The sequence below is a fragment of the Micropterus dolomieu genome, linkage group LG18 (assembly GCF_021292245.1).
Source record: "Micropterus dolomieu isolate WLL.071019.BEF.003 ecotype Adirondacks linkage group LG18, ASM2129224v1, whole genome shotgun sequence".
Taxonomy (NCBI): domain Eukaryota; kingdom Metazoa; phylum Chordata; class Actinopteri; order Centrarchiformes; family Centrarchidae; genus Micropterus; species Micropterus dolomieu.
Window position 1 is genome coordinate 28,051,489 of NC_060167.1, and position 17,195 is coordinate 28,068,683.

The 17,195-nt window shown below is 40.9% G+C and overlaps 1 protein-coding gene and 1 long non-coding RNA gene across 13 annotated transcripts in view; one reads left to right on the forward strand and one right to left on the reverse strand.

Moving 5' to 3' along the window:
* The window catches only part of celf4 (CUGBP, Elav-like family member 4), an 84,475-nt gene that overhangs the window by 4,404 nt on the left and 62,876 nt on the right, over positions 1-17,195 (forward strand). The window lies entirely within an intron of this gene.
* Positions 2,266-17,195, reverse strand: part of LOC123987421 — a 55,496-nt gene continuing 40,566 nt past the window's right edge. For both annotated transcript variants that reach the window (XR_006829128.1, XR_006829127.1), the window contains exon 3: positions 2,266-2,660. This is a non-coding gene — a long non-coding RNA (uncharacterized LOC123987421). The remainder of the gene's footprint in view (positions 2,661-17,195) is intronic.

The following is a 17,195-nucleotide window of genomic DNA, read 5'->3' on the forward strand; positions in this document are numbered from 1 at the left end:
TTCTGGGGTTTCCATAGAAGATTCCCAAATTAGCAGTAAAAGACAGCACGTCCCACAAATAACAGACAAAGTGACGCTGCCGTCACACTGGATTTATTGAAGAGCCTGATGTGGATCAGGTACAGTAAGCTATCACAGCAAGACATTTAGACTAGAGCAAGCAAATATACAAATATTGTGAAGAGAAATAATTCACGTTGTATTTTTCTGTGCCTTGTAAAATGAAAGTTATTTAAAGTAGACTTAATTGTCAATATTGAGGGCAATTTTATGTTCATTCATCCTGGTCATAGTCTTCATTTGAAACTGTTCTACGTTTTCCTGGATTTTCCGAATGGGGAAGTTGAAAACCCTTTAACTCAACAGTGCCATTTTGTTGTTTTTAAACATGCTGTATAGTTTGTACAAATTTACATTAATGTAGTTACATTTTGTACATACTTGTTACAGTCTTTGGCCTCTCTTACCCCTCCCCCTTTCCCTCAGCTCCTTCATGCTGTTTGCGTTTTCCTGCCATAGACTAGAAAGAGTCAAAGCGAGGGCACTATGACCCTTTAAGGGGTGAAATGCTCTGGTGGATTGAAGTCTATAAAACTGCCCACCACAAGACTCTTTTCTTCTATCTATCTTTCCTCCTCTTCATTAACTCTGCTTGATCCAATTCAGTCTTTGCTTTTTATGTACATGACCTGACATGTTGCCTATTCAGTGACAGCGCATCATTAATGTTGTCAGGGTAAGATGATCAACTACCATTTCCTTTACAATATTGTTCTACCTCTGTTTTTTTTTAAATAGCACAGATTTGGTAACTATCACCGCTAACAATGTAATGGCTCATCTGGAGACACTGTTGCATTCAATTAACTTTACCCAAAGAAATAAGCATGGTTTTCAGCTACATAATACAGAGCTTCTCCTCCTAGGTAGGTAATAAAAGGCGCTCCTCTTCTGTTGTACATCAACAAGCCTAAAGAAACAGCCTTTATGGTAATGGTACCTCTGAAGAAAGAGACCCCTATTATAGCCATTGTCAGCCGCACCTGTGATACTATTGCCATAACCCCCCCATAATGACTCCATGTATCACTCGTAATCTAGTCTTTAGGATTCTGTCCCCTTGGAATGGAGGAATCTGGGAGGAGGGGAGCATGGGACGGAGGTCTGCAGAGGCTGGGAGCGGGTGTAGGGACACCAGTGCAGGCCTACATTCTCCCAATGATTTTATTTCTCTCCCCTCTGCGACCGAGCCATGCTAATAGAGGCCATTTATAATGGTCACTGGCTGCTGCTGCTGCTGCTGCTGCTACCAAGCACAACAGGGCTGAGAGGCACGGCTAGCACAAAGAGCCAGCCCTTTCTCTTTCTCTTCTCTCTGGCAATGCAGCATGGGAGGTGGGGATCCATTGAAGAAGAGAGGGCGCAGATATGATTGCTAGCACTATTCCTCAGCTGGATTTCATGTAATAATCACTGGGCCAATTGAGCTGTGATGATACGGGGAAGACATTTAATAGCCGAAGGTGTTATCTATTGTTTGCTGCTGTCACATCTTCAGGCAGCACTGTGTTCCTGGCCAAACCTTTATTGTCTACATCTTTGGGTTTTTTTTCAAGCAAATGCAAATGTACTTGTAACCAAGTTTGTTTCACTGCTGTTGTTCTATTTGTTGGAAATTTAATGCAAGTAATATATTTGTTCTTGGCCAAACTAAATACATTAACAACAACTCTTGCTATAGGCTTAGACAGATAAGTTAGTTATAAAGCCACACAGTTGCTCAAAGTCAAAGCAGGTGTTGAAACTTCATTTAGATTAGGGCCAAATAGTCCATTTTGACCTGGCAAGTGTGTAAACAAAATGTCACAGGTCTTTAGTTCAGGTCATCTCGCCACTGGCTCACTGTAGTAAAAGAACTGTGGTGATTAATCCTAATGCTTGGCTGTTAAATCATTTTGTAATTAATACCAATACTTGAGAAAATGGTCATGTGATCATATAATGTTTAATATGTTTGAAATCAAACAAGTGATACAGTGTAATGACCAATAGTAATCTTGTTTAAATATACCCATACTGCAGATGGCTTATGCTACAGATGGGGGCTATAATCTGTGCAGATCATAAAGGGAATTATGGTTCCCTGAGAACGCCTATGGTTTTGATATGTCAGCCCTTTTAACTGAATGTGTCAGGGGAGCAGGTTCAGAACAGATCATTGGGCTCATCGTGTTTGGTGAGGCCAGGAAGTCATGATGCCAAAAACATGAAAGACTCGTGCTGTGTTTTATTGCAGGCAATTAGGTGTTACAGGTTGCCATTAGTAAAGTGACTTCTGCTCAAAAAAATTAAATATAAAACAAAGCATAAAACCACATTTGGCTTTGAACAAAGAGAGAAAGAAGTGCGTGTGTTTTTTTTTCATCCTGCAGGTCTGCGTTAATGCAGCATGTGTTCCGGCCGAAAAATTTCACTCTTGTTGCATCATCCTCTCTGTGGGATCCTTCTCTCTCCTCCTCCCGCATTTGGAATGGGATGAGTGTGTGCATCTCTGTGTGTGTGAGTGTGTGTTTATGTGCTCCTCCTCTCCTTCCTGGCCCAGAATCCTCCACTCAGCTCAGCTCAGAATGCGTGCTCAGGCCCCACATTGTGTCCCGTTTCTGTGAAGGCGCATCACAATTGATTTTGAGTGTTTTGTCAGGGAGAAAGGCAACATGTGGCAAGGAGGAGGTCGCTTCTTACCAAAGTACACTTGACCACCAGTGCCACACTGCACCCGCCACCCCTGTCCTGGCAGGGCCCAGAACTGCCAAGCAACAAGAGGGAAACAAGAGGCGGAGCCAGAGCGGGGAGTACAGTGAGCCTAATTTGTCAGGAGGGCCGTTGTCAAGGCAGCACTGCCTCTGTTGTCTATTATTATTGGAGGGGACTGAAAGATGGGGGCCGGCTGATGGCCCAAGCAGGGAGCCAGTTAGTCACAGTGAGAGATGACCTCACCAAGCCGAAGGAGGGAGTGCTCATGGAGCTCCTGCAAGGATTAGCATGCTAACAGCAGGTTTGGAGTCATGGGGCCTGTCACAGAGGTGGAGCCCTCTGGCTCCTCTGACCTCAGCGGTCCTCTCATTAAAACCACTGACCTTTACATGCAGAGAGAGAAAGAGATAGTGTAAAGGGATGGCTGTACCTATATGTTCATCTCATTCAACTGAATGAAACAAGCTGACAGATATTCAGCACAAATTGCAAGTTTGGTGAACATATATACTAAAGTAAAGGAGTGTGTAGTGCATTTGAAATAACTACCTAGTAAGCTACCAATGCATCGCCATTCATTGAGACTTACTGTAATTTCCTTTGCAAAAAACTTTTTGTGTTCAGGAGCACAGACGTCTAGCATCATACACTAAAATGGTCTAGTCAGCATGTATGAGCGTTAGTGTGTAGTTAATGGTTCCACATGGAAAGGTCATGGCTCACTGTGGACGGCAGTGCTGACCTGTGGAGAAGCACAACACTGAAGATTTGTGGCCATCATTACAGGTCAGAGACGCTGCTGATCTCAACAATTTTCAGATAGATAGATAGACAGACAGACAGACAGACAGACAGACAGACAGACAGACAGACGGACAGACGGAGAGACGGACAGATAGATAGATAGACAGATAGACAGATAGACAGATGGACAGACGGACAGACGGACAGACGGACAGACGGACAGACGGAGAGACGGACAGATAGATAGATAGATAGACAGATAGATAGATAGACAGACGGACAGACGGACAGACGGACAGACGGACAGATAGATAGATAGATAGATAGACAGACAGATAGACAGATAGACAGACAGACAGACAGATAGATAGATAGATAGACAGATAGACAGATAGATAGATAGATAGACAGATAGACAGATAGATAGATAGATAGATAGATAGATAGATCGATAGACAGATAGACAGATAGACAGACAGACAGACAGACAGACAGACAGATAGATAGATAGACATATAGATAGACAGACAGATAGATAGATAGATAGATAGATAGATAGATAGATAGATAGATAGATTGATAGATCGATAGACAGATAGACAGATAGACAGACAGACAGACAGACAGATAGATAGATAGATAGACAGATAGACAGATAGACAGATGGACAGACGGACAGACGGACAGACAGATAGATAGATAGATAGACAGACAGACAGACAGACAGATAGATAGATAGATAGACAGATAGATAGACAGTCAGACAGACAGATAGATAGATAGATAGATAGATAGATCAAATGAGCCATAATATTTCCAACAATTTCCAAGACAAAAAACATCTCTGAAAAATGTATTTGTGCGGTGAAAAAGCTTTCTTGTGTTTTGACAGTTAAACTCCTCGGCCGATAGCCCAGAGCTGGTTTAAAATCAAGTCTTCCTTAAATGTTTCATCAACATTTGGCCTTTTGTTTTCCATAAAGCGAGGCTAAACAACTTGCACCACAGGCTTCCCTCTTGCTCTTGTTTTCCGATTGCAATGTTCATTGCCCCGGTGTACCATTCTTCCAGAGGATGAAAAAAAATTTTTTTTTTTGACAAACACTCCATGGAGAGGTAAATATTTTCTCTTTTCAAGGCTCTTGCATCACCTAAGTATTACTGTGCTTTGTGTTAAATTTTTTAAAAGTTGACGCTTTAGGCCTCTTCAATCTTTTAGCTACACTTAATACCACTTCCAGCCCCCCCCCCCCCCACACACCCCCACCCTGGTGGCCGTTTCAGGAGACGTGGAATGCAATACTTTTGAAATGTTGGGAAGTCTTACATGTTGCCTAAGAGTTTTACTTTTGTTCTACTGGTGACTTCATTGCATAGAGCTTCCGGTGGGAAAGTGCCCTCCATTTGTTTTTGTTTTTTTGCTTGATAAGATTTTTTTGTTTTGTTTTAAAAATCCATTGTATTTCAGGTTAGAGGATGATGCATAATATGGTTATAAATATAAACATATTAATGCGGTTTCACCCATGCTCCTTCCATAACACAACCTGTTGTAGTCCCCATAGTGAACTATACAGTATATGATTTCTGTCTCTCTGTTATTTAACTCCATATATTTTACATTTTCTTCCATTTGTGGATCTTTAGACAATTACACAAGCGCTATATGTATATATGTATCTTTCCTTTGTTCACCAGTCAAAAGGTGAATCGCCTCTATTTTTTGCCTTTTGGATTAGAGCTGCGGGCTCATTTTATCAAGCTTTGCACAGTCAGGAGGCATTATGATAGGGAGTATTATAATATCCGTGCCTAATATCTATATGTTTACCAGGTATGTGTGTGCATACCTCTTCTCTGTATGTTTGTTGTGTGTTCATCACTGTATGTGTATATTTTTTGTATATGTGTGTGTGTGTGTGTGTGTGTGTGTGTGTGTGTGTGTGTGTGTGTGTTTGCGTATTATACTGTAGAGTACAGTACTGCGTGTACCACGTATCAGCCCCACCAATAGCTGAAGCAGTACTTCATAGCAACTTTTAATGTTTAATTGTAATATTTATGTTTTAGGACCAAACCTGAATTGAACCCTCAATGTGCACATGAAAATGGGTTCAGCTGCAGCTCTCTACTGCAGAGACTTTCCACGAGGAAATAGCAGCATGACACAGCAGCAATATGAAAAATAAAACCAAAGTTTGTCACAGCTGACTGTGGCCCGTTAATGCATAACCAGCAAACATCAATTCTTCATATTCTGCTCCAAATGTCTTTTATTTGTTTCAAACTCCATCTAATTATTGATGTTTTTTATGTTTATACCATTTCTAGCATTGTTCTCAAGGTCAAGTTATGTTTTGATATCACAGATAAAGAAAATCATTGTTATTGCCTTGCAAATAGATAATGTAACAGCCCCTCACAATTTCTTCAACCAGCGATACATATACTTCTAATGAACTTTTAAGCCCATGCACAAATGGCTCATACACACTAAACAAATCATTCGGCTTTTGAGATTTATGGTTCATAGAAAGTTGAATTGATGTTTGTTCTCAACCAAATTGCCAAACATAACTCGAAGTGGCGTATCTGGGTCTGCTGGGATACTGTAAAGCAGGGATTACATTAGCCGTGTACTATTTGTCCCAGACAGAAAGCACGTCAAACACCGTTGAGCATGTGTGACTTGTCAGGCCAGACACATATTTAGCCCTCTCTGTATGCATGCACACAATCGCCTATGCAGTGCGATGACTGCCAGGTTGGAGTGTCCCTGATTCAATTCGCTTTCTGCTCATCTCCCTTCATGCCTATTTCATGTCCCCCAATTAAAAATGCACCACGTTGACTTGTAATAGGAAGGTGGGAATGAGGGTTAGGGCTTTTCAAAGATCTCTCTCAATTATTCAAGGCCAAGTTTGATTCAGAAAATGGAGGAGGATTAATAAGTCATGCAGAAGTTTTCGAGGGTTTGGGTAGTAAGTGTAATGCAAGATGTTCTGATGAAACAAGCAGAAGCATCAACCAGAAAGAAATGTTTGTTGTCGATTAGGCTTGACAAGTTTTGGCCCCAGAGTTAGCATCCTACATTCAAACTAATACTTCTCTTTAACAGACGCCAGGGGGATATCTGAAGTTAGCAAGGCAGTTCAGAGAAGCTTTGCAAGCTTTTATATTTAAGAAATATAATTAGTTGGCACAGTTCTGAATGACATAAAGCAAGTGATCAGCTTAGAATTTGTATTTTAAATTTTGCATTTGTTTCTAGAGCCCCACTGGGTCCATATGATTCCATTTTCATTCGAGAAAAGCTGCACATCAGTCCCTTTTGCTATCAGATATTACCATTCAAATCATATTGGCATCACACTGAGGGAAAGTACATCAAGGCTTTATCCTATCCTGCTGGTTGGAGAGCAGATAGACCAAAACATATCGCTGCAGAGGGAGATGGTGCAAGAGTGCGTAAAACGACAAGGAGCTCAAGACAGAGAGAGAAAGAGAGACAGAGAGAGGGAAGGAGAATTAGAGAGATGTTGAAACGGGGTGATGTAAGAGAATGCGTGAAAAGAGGCGAGGGAGATCCATGGAAGAGAGTTCGGGTGGGGGGTTGCGCACAAAGACAGACAAAGAATATCAAGAGCAAGCAAGCAGAGCGATACACAAGAAAGAGAGCAGAGATTGTGAAGAGAGGTGCAGACTAAAAATGGAGGCACAGAGAGATCATTCAATGACAGGCACAGAGTGTACATAAGGAACGAAAGGAAGAGGGAAGGGACTGAAAAGAAAAGACTGCAAAAAGCAGGAAAAGAAACTTCAGACAGAGAGAGATGTAGAAAGAGTGAGGGAGTCCCAGAGACAGATGTCACCCTCGCTGGCCTAGGCAGAATGATAGCTTCTGGCCCATTTCCATGCCAGGCTCTGACCCCTCCGTCCTCTGCTGTAATTTATAGGCTCCGTTTTGCCAGAGTTAAGCAGTACTCTGTGGTCATCATGGCTCGAGAAGGGAGAACGACCTTCCTGGGATGGGAGCAGAATTAGACCCCTGTAGCTCCCAGCCACCCCGCGGGCAAATAAGCAAGTGTCCTCCATATTACAAGGATCTCTGACAACATGTGGATGGGACAGGTGTTACTGTATGTTTGTGAAGCATCTTTTTTTCTGTGTATGTTACCTCCTGCACTTTCTTCTTGTATTTCAACATGTTATTATAACAGTGCAGTGGTATTGAAATTTTTAGAGTCTGCAAGAATTGATGAGTGTGCAAAATAGATCAGTGCCGTCACACTGCCATCACCATACAGCAGCTGAGAGGTTGATTATCTTTGATACATTTTGGGTGATACTGGAGTAAAATAAAATACTAAAATAAAAGATCTCTGATCTTGTCTTCACACGTTTTATAGAGAGAAAGAATGTCTGAAGAATTATTGTTAGAAAGAGAACAGTACAGAAATCAGATTAGTTGTTGATGCTCGAGGACCACCAAATATTTTTTGGCTGACTTTTCTGATAAACTAGTTGAAGGCTACAATGTTTATTGGCACAATATGAAATTATGAAATGGCGTTCCAGACAACTGCAAATCTAATTGTCTTGACACTAGTTTGAGCACACTGTAGGTGTTTGTTACTTCAAATGTGTGTGTTTTCATCAGTATCACTTACAGCCAGATTTACTAAGCCTTTGGTCTTTCATTTCAAGCTCAGATAAACCAGCCTGGAAGCCAGTTTGCCTGTCATGATGCACAACATGCATGCAATACATGCACTTCTCTATGTAGATTTATTTTAAAAAATTACGCAAAACTTTATTTCAGATCTTAAGTACTTCTCTATTACATTGATTATTCTTGACTACATAAGTCACAACTGTCATCGGATTTGTTTTTAAGTATGTGACCTTTTTAGGGTTTTTAATACAGGAAGAAGCAAAAGTGTGAATGATTGACATTCTGCTGGATTTAGCAGTGTTTGATTGAGCAGTTGGTGAGGCTCACTTTTGCAGATTCTACCTCAAAAGCAGATGAAAATGCGTTTTTATGCATTTCATTGGACCTCAGATGTTTATTTAACTATTTTACAATAGATTTTGACTAACCATTATATTATATAAGTAAATATTAATATTTGGTTATTGCAACCAACTTAACAGCTGCAAACATCCATAATTCAGAATATTTCTATTTTAACATTACAGAATATAGATGCATTTTAAGTTCTCCTTCACTCAGAGGGCTGGCCTAGTTACTTACTGAATGAGTAGCAGCTGTCTTCATAAATCAGGCACTAATTTTTGTGCAGATTGCAGGCACAAATTGAATGAAAAGTGTAGCATAAGATTGCACTATGGTTTGTTGTAAAGTAAATATGGCCCTATGTGTATCCAGAGTGTGCCCTCTAGTAGACTAACTTGGCTAGCCGGTGGGCTCAGCTGGGTTTGTGCTTGGCCATTCAGAGCGTTACCTCAATGCACAAATCAACACAGGGAATGATCTGGACAGAAAGCCTTCAGCAAATTATTACAGATTTGCAATTTAATGGCTTCTGAGGTCTCTCTCAGCCCCACACAGATTCCCAACAAGACAGAGCCTATTAGTTTGGTCCTTTAATCACAGAACAGGAGATGGGAATCCTGGCCAAACTTATATCCCGCTTCACTTGGTGTGGAATGATTTCATAGGGTTTATAGACAGAGACAGAGACGTCTGTGCGTGTGTACAGACGTGTATATGAGTATATGAGCATTGGCTAGTTGATAAGCTTTGCTTGGAACAACAGCAGTGTGTGTGTGTGTGTGTGTGTGTGTGTGTGTGTGTGTGTGTGTGTGTGTGTGTGTGTGTGTGTGTGTGAGATAGATAGATAGATAGATAGAGTGAGAGAGTAGGAGAAAGAAATAGAGTAAAAACAATGCATTCTTCTGTGAATCATATTTCAACACCATGAAAGATAAATAAAGATAAAGAGAATTAGTTTCCAATGTCAAGTTCCACAAATATTTTCATTAAAGGTGATTTCAACTTAAGTAAAACATGAAAATGATTTACTCTGCAACATTAACACTTAAATTATCTTATCAAATTATTTCAAAATAATCATCAAAAGACAAACATGACAAAGTAAATAATTTACTGAGTCTCTCTAAAGCTCTACTTTCAGAAATTTCAGTTTCTGTTTAGCTGATTTACTTCTGTATAGTGACCTGTTATGAGCTGTAAAACTGCTCCCTACCTGACCCTATAAAAATATATTTTCTTGTGATTTATTCGGCAGTCAGGTTCCAGACCTAAAGCTCATGTGTTTTGACCCATTATGGATTTACAGTACAAGACATTTAAGCAATTTTGGAGAATGACATAACTTTTGTGATACTATTTGCAACAGACAAATGGCCAGCTTTTCAGCAGGTTTTTACCCGTAGATATAGATGCCCTGATTAACGTGCCTTCGATGCAAAATGTAAAAACTATCACTCCAATCTGCCTTTCAATCTCTCAATTTGTCCAAGTTGAAGCCAAGCTTTCTAAATGAGCTGGATAAAAGTGACTGCCAAAGGGGATGAATATATATAATTATCTGTGGCTGGAGCGCCAACAAAGGGACTTTGAAAATCAACTTTGTGCGCCAAAGGCTTCATTAGTCTGACGACAACAAAATGTCCCCTCAACTTGCAGGCGGAAAGACACAGGTATCTGCAAAGCCATTAAAAGCATGCAGCCTTCTGTAGCCCAACCACTATCTGTTTGGGATTAGAAGCTACTTAATGCGCTAATGTTAATATGCAAATGTGGTAATGTTATGTTTGAATTATTAGGTGATTTAAGAAATGGCTGGCTGCTGTTTTGTTGGTCTTACGCATTGACACGTTAGAATGGACGGATAACTGTTTACTTTGTATATGGAAATCCCTGAATGTCTTTCATCTGTCCTTCCTATAGTGACTAGTGGTCCATGTTAGCTTTGCAAACATCTTAATTGTGTTAAATGGAGGAAAAAGGGGGGAAGATTAAAAGCCATTAATGTGTGTTGTGTGAGCGTGTACTATTCCCGGGACGGTGCTTTTGTTCACTTTGGCGAAGCAGACGACAGAGTTTCACCTTGAAACTCAATGCACACCAGAAACATTGTCATTGTGTCTACCTAAAATGCTGCTGTCTCTCGGTCTCACTGTTTTATACTATGTCAGACTTGCTTTGCTCATCTTTGCATTTCTTTTAGCGATCGCCTCTCTCCATCCTCCTTACTCTCTTTGTACGTCTCTCCCATTTTCTCTCATTCTGTCTCTCTCTTTCTTGATTTTCCCTTTGTAGCACTGTTTCTCTTCACCGCTCTCTCTCTCTCTGTCTGTCTAAGCGTCAGATAAGCTCACTGGGGGAGACTTTAGAGGACTCTCCATCTGTGTATAAATAGCTCTGGATGAATTATTGAGGGACCTGGGGTTGCTAATAATCCCACAGGACCCATCTGACAATGACACAGAAGATGGAGGGAAAACAATTACGCAGGCTTTCTCCTTCAGAAGAGTGGGAATGGGTGGGTGGGGGGGGGGGATACAGCGGCCTCTGGGAGCCTCCTCGCGGGGCCCAACATCTTGGCTAATAAACCCAATTAAATCTCCGGAATCAATCGTAGCCCCGGGGGCGTCCTCTCTCTTCCTTCCCTGGACGGTATGCAACAACAGGAAGTGTAATGATTCATGTTCCCCCTTCTGCGTTTGGATCGTCCTCTCATCTCCATCTTGCAGGTTGGCAATGCGGACGGGACAGGACAGGATGTCCGCCGAGGCAGGATAATAGGACAGGGAGAGGAAAGGAGAAGAGAGGCGAGTGGAGAGGAGAGGAGAGGTGCACAGAGGAATATTAATGGGAGTGTTTATCCTGTAAGTGTTTTACCGGAGGGACTAGACATGGGACCACTCCCCTGACAGAATTAAAGCACTTTGTCATCTTAGTGACACATGATTCATCTGTAGACAGATTTTTGATTAATCGCCTTCGCCAGGTCCTTGCCTTCCTGTTGACACAATATGCTGTTAAAATCACTCTCTCTCTCTCTATCTATCTATCTATCTATCTATCTATCTATCTATATTTCTATCTATCTGTCTATCTATCTGTCTATCTGTCTATCAGCCAGTTATGCCACTGCCAGCATACAGAGCTACATAAAAGCCCAAAGTAAAACTTGACACATGATCTTGTCTCTGTGCATGTTATTTATCAGAATAATGGTATAATATCTGTATACTCCAACCCTATCGCCACACAGGATCGATGTAGAAAACCCTAAATTACGTTCAGTAGCTAGGTTTCTATCCAGGCGTGGTGCAAATTTCCAGAAAGTCTGCAAAAGAAAATGCGAATTAATTCACATTTAAATGCACTACTGTTATGCAAATATTAGGAACTGGTTCATCAACCAATCCTTAAATCGTGGAAAGCAATGTAGAACACATAACTGAAATAGGAGCACTTTTGTTTGTTTCATGTATTAATTTGAGGAAGGTTACAGTCTCCTCAACACACCACATATACCTATTTGTCTAACACTATTTTTCTATCTTTTCATTGAACCCTCATTCATTTAATCGAGGGTCTAAGAACAGAGGGTGTCGTATGCTGTACAGATTGTAAACCCCCTTGAAGCAAATTGTAATTTGTGATATTGACTTGACTTGGCGTGTGTAAGTCACATACTTTGTCATGATTCATGCATTAAGTCTGTTTCCTTTTCACTTTGATAGACCATCTTTTTTCACCTCAACAAAGCTGTTTGCAATTTTGAGTTTTGTCATTTGAATTGTCTGCATTTTCTATATTGAAAATGAACATTAAAACAGGTGAATGGAAACTCACCTATTGCCAACATTTTTTTACATTCTCACTCCCTGCAAAATTTTCTGCACATGGCAACTAAATTATGGTTAAGGTTAGGGAAATCATGGTCAGGATTCATAAAAACACAAATGTTAATTGCGGGTTTGTGGCAAGAGGTGAACTCCGCTCTCGCGCTATATGCCCATTTACAACCCCAACCTCTACACTCTTACTTGCTGCCTCAAGGTGCACTACTTCCTGTGTTGGTAATAAACACTGACATTGGACATTTATCATGAGGTGCAGAATCTTCCAATATGGATTAAATTCCCAGGGATACTGGGCTGGTATATTCTGTCTTCTAAAGCCCTGATGTACATGAGAGCAACCCAAATCACTGAAGAAGCAAGACAGCCAGCCTTAAAGTGCTGTGTTATCTGGTTTTCAGAGGAGAGTTTTAGTGTCCCATGATGGTCTAAACACTGATTCAGAGGTTTTTCCGCTCTGCCAAGTATATAGTTCCCAAACACTGAACAGTTTAACCATGAAAATGTAAAAGAAAAAGTCCATCTGTTATCGGTCAGTACATCGTTAGTAGTCAGCATTTATAAATTGTCTGACCTGGTATGTAATGGTGCAGACTTGTGGTTCATCTTTGGAGTCGTTCCACGTTTAATAATTCATAGTGTGAAAAGCTAAATTTGGGTGTCCCAAAAATTTCCTGACAAAATGGCCCAGGTAGGATCAGAGTGGGCGATTCGTCTGCCTGGATATTGGGGACAGCTCTAGCAGTTCTGTGTGTGTTTTGCCATCAGGGGAGCTTTTAACAAGTGTGTGTGTGTGTGCGTGTGTGTGTGTGTGTGTGTGTGTGTGTGTGTGTGTGTGTGTGTGTGTGTGTGTGTAGTTTAGGATGGCATTTTACTTTGTGGCATGAGAGCCCAAGCATCACATGTAAGCCCAGTTTATGTGTGTGTGTGTGTGTGTGTACAAGTGTGTGGGTATAAATGTGTGCACGTCCGTGTGTGTTTTCTGTCCCGAACCCTCAAGGGACCAAGTGGAGGGGTGAGGGGGTGAGGGGAAGGCGGGTTGGGTGGTTGTTGCTGGTTAGCGTGGGGGGACAACACTGTCCTAATGATGCGTTTTCTACACCATTGATTCAGTCGCTCTGCTCTCCGGTAAATCCTTCACATGCAACACATTAAAGCCGGCCCTTTTTCCTCCTTTGCCAATCGATTAGCACAGCTTAGAGACGGCCACTCTGGGAAGCACGGCGAGAGATGGGACTTGTTATCTTCAGGGACTCACACACACACACACACACACACACACAGGAGTGTGATGTGTAATCGTTGAGAGTTTTAAGTTGAGTCGAGTTGTCCACACATTTTTGGGTAACTTCTAAACGATATATTCAGGCTATTTTTAAGTGTGTTGCTAAAAAGTAACATTCAAACCCTCAGAGCACATTAATTTGGCATGATGATAAAACAGTTTTGCAGGAAATTCCCAGTTATTAAAATTTACTTTACACCCCACAGTCAATCTGAACTCAGTATTCACCCAGGATACAGTATAATAACTTTTATTTGACAATCTTCATATCCTCATTTTAGAGAGTAATTTAGTTACAACTGGAGCCACTATTGTTCTAAATGACTATGTCCTGCACTTTTAAGAATGGGAAAAAATCCAGCAGACGTAGTGTAGTGCTGTCCCTTTGAGTTTCATCCATCACCTGGTTATTAACTTTTGCTCTGTCTTTTCTTGCTGTGCTGTTCCCTCAGTGGCATGCTCAGTGCGTGTTTCTATATTACAGATTCTTCTTGTTCCCCCCCGAAGAGAGGACAAAGGGATCTGCACATAGTCGCCTATAGGAGAGCTGGGACTGCTATTACACTCCATTATAAATGAATTCACCTCCTCTTTCATAATACTGCCCCGTAGTTCTGTCTCACTCATCTGAAATAATATCATACTTAAGGCCAGCATTCATTAGTCCCCGGAACAGCTACTGAATTTTTAAGGCCTGTTTTACACAATGAAAAAAATGCCTGATGTGGTCTCTGAACAGTAATTGAAGTTGTTGGGGTTTTTTTTTTTACCCCTATTCACATAGAGTACAGTACCGTTCTCTGAGCTCATATTGTGGGCTTCAAAGTGCTTTTTTATTTTATCAGGGTTTACAGCTGCCAATTAAAGATTTTAAGATGATACGGGGAGAAAGTTGGAGTGTTCCTGGAGACCTTGGCCGTGTCCCCCAAAATAGCCTCTATCCTCTGTCTATTTTTTCCATTGTGAGTAATGATCTAAAAGGTCAGCAAAGGTGAAGGGGATATGAGCGAATGCTGCTCACTTTATTGAATTACTATTCCTCACAGAACCAAGCGTGTGGGGGCTTGTCTGGGTTTTTCACTTTGATACAAGAGTCAGCGGGAGATATTTACCACAGACCAGTTTTAATTAATCAAAAACATTTCAATAGCACTATAAGGGCACCTTTTCTACAGAGACAGTAAGGTGGTTAGACATGTTCAACATGTGGAGAAAAAATCCATAGGAGTTATACAAGCACAGAATTGTGTATGATTTAATTTCAGAGGTAGAATTAAACCTTTCTGATTTAATTTTAGTGTTTTGAAATATTTACAGACTGAATAGTAACAATCACGTGGCTCCTACTGAGTGTCGGCACTACAAGCACAACTGTGCCATTCTTGATTCAGAAATTCTCTTAATACAACACTTATTAGTATTCCTCTTCTGCACTCAGTGTTAGTCGTTGTCACTATATGACTAAAAGACCGGAGCTTTATGAGCTATTTCTCTGAACACAATAAGTCAAGAATTTTCGTCTTTACTCTGACCCATTTCAAGAGTGAATTGAAGGGTGTTATCTAAGCCTTAGCACTCACAAAAATCCAGTCAGAACGCTCTTGTCTTAAGGTCAATCTTTTAAAAAGGAGAAAAAAAACATTCTTCTGTTTACTGAGCAAAGACTGTCCTTGGTCAACCCTTTCAGGCGGAGATAAGTGCTAACACAAGTGAGGTAGAGGGAGACGTGGAGATTTCTATTGACTGACTGAAATTGGACAGCCTCAAACAAAGTTTCATGCCAAAGTTTTTCGAGGCAGAGTTCCAGGGCTGTGCAGCGTGGAGTTTCAGCTGCGCCGTGGATAAAGCTTTTTAATGCTATTGACTCTTTTTAGGCTCTTACCAAGATGTTCTGAAATATTTAAATGATCACTGGGAGTTTCTCCCCGTCTGTGGCTGGGAATAAAAGGATAGAGTGAGAGGAGGGAACTTTTTATGTCAGCCTTTTACAATCCCTGAATTAATAGGCACAAGATAATTAGAGAATTCTGTGCAATAACATTGTCCCCAAGCTGTCTAGTCTTGGGTGGCGTCAGGAAATGCATGCTGGTAAAAAGTAATTCATGAGTCCAGTAACACTGCAACGCGCTAATTCTGGAATGCAGTACAGTCGTGATTAGTTTCAAAAGAGGATTTCAAGATTGGAGCATCATCATCCAGGGCCATAGCTACCACTGAGGTCACAGAGGTCATGTTCTCTGTATTGTTTAAGTGTGAGTTTACATTCTCTGATTACACATACATTACATACAATGGGATTAAAAATCTTTAAATGTGACTGTCTTTAGGCAGCAAAATAATCTTAATTAAATAAAAAATGATAAAGGGATTTAGTGTTTTATTGAACCCTTAGCTACGTGTAGTTTCACGGATCATGTGACTATGTGTATGTGAAAGGGGTCGCTCGTAATGATAAACCCACAGAGAATTAACCCTGCAGTTCCCCTCAGTGCATTATTTGGCGTTATGACAAATGTACTGTTTTGCTTTGGTTTGTAATTTGGGGTTCACTGCTCTTATCACCATTTTTGGCAAACAAATCTCTAAAACCCACTGTACACTACCTGCCCTGCACCTAGTGGCTAACAGACAACGTCAGTAATGTTGTCTGTTAGCCACTAGGCTAGAAAATTTAGCCGATCAAGATCCTGATATTTCCCTCAGGAGTTGGTGAAGACCAAAAACAGAGCTTTAAGGAGAGTGAATGTTGGTCTTACATCCATCACATGGTGAGAAGCACGACTCCAAAGCAATGCTCAAATTTTCACTAGGCTAGAAAATTTAGCCGATCAAGATCCTGATATTTCCCTCAGGAGTTGGTGAAGACCAAAAACAGAGCTTTAAGGAGAGTGAATGTTGGTCTTACATCCATCACATGGTGAGAAGCACGACTCCAAAGCAATGCTCAAATTTTCACTAGGCTAGAAAATTTAGCCGATCAAGATCCTGATATTTCCCTCAGGAGTTGGTGAAGACCAAAAACAGAGCTTTAAGGAGAGTGAATGTTGGTCTTACATCCATCACATGGTGAGAAGCACGACTCCAAAGCAATGCTCAAATTTTCACTAGGCTAGAAAATTTAGCCGATCAAGATCCTGATATTTCCCTCAGGAGTTGGTGAAGACCAAAAACAGAGCTTTAAGGAGAGTGAATGTTGGTCTTACATCCATCACATGGTGAGAAGCACGACTCCAAAGCAATGCTCAAATTTTCACTAGGCTAGAAAATTTAGCCGATCAAGATCCTGATATTTCCCTCAGGAGTTGGTGAAGACCAAAAACAGAGCTTTAAGGAGAGTGAATGTTGGTCTTACATCCATCACATGGTGAGAAGCACGACTCCAAAGCAATGCTCAAATTTTCACTAGGCTAGAAAATTTAGCCGATCAAGATCCTGATATTTCCCTCAGGAGTTGGTGAAGACCAAAAACAGAGCTTTAAGGAGAGTGAATGTTGGTCTTACATCCATCACATGGTGAGAAGCACGACTCCAAAGCAATGCTCAAATT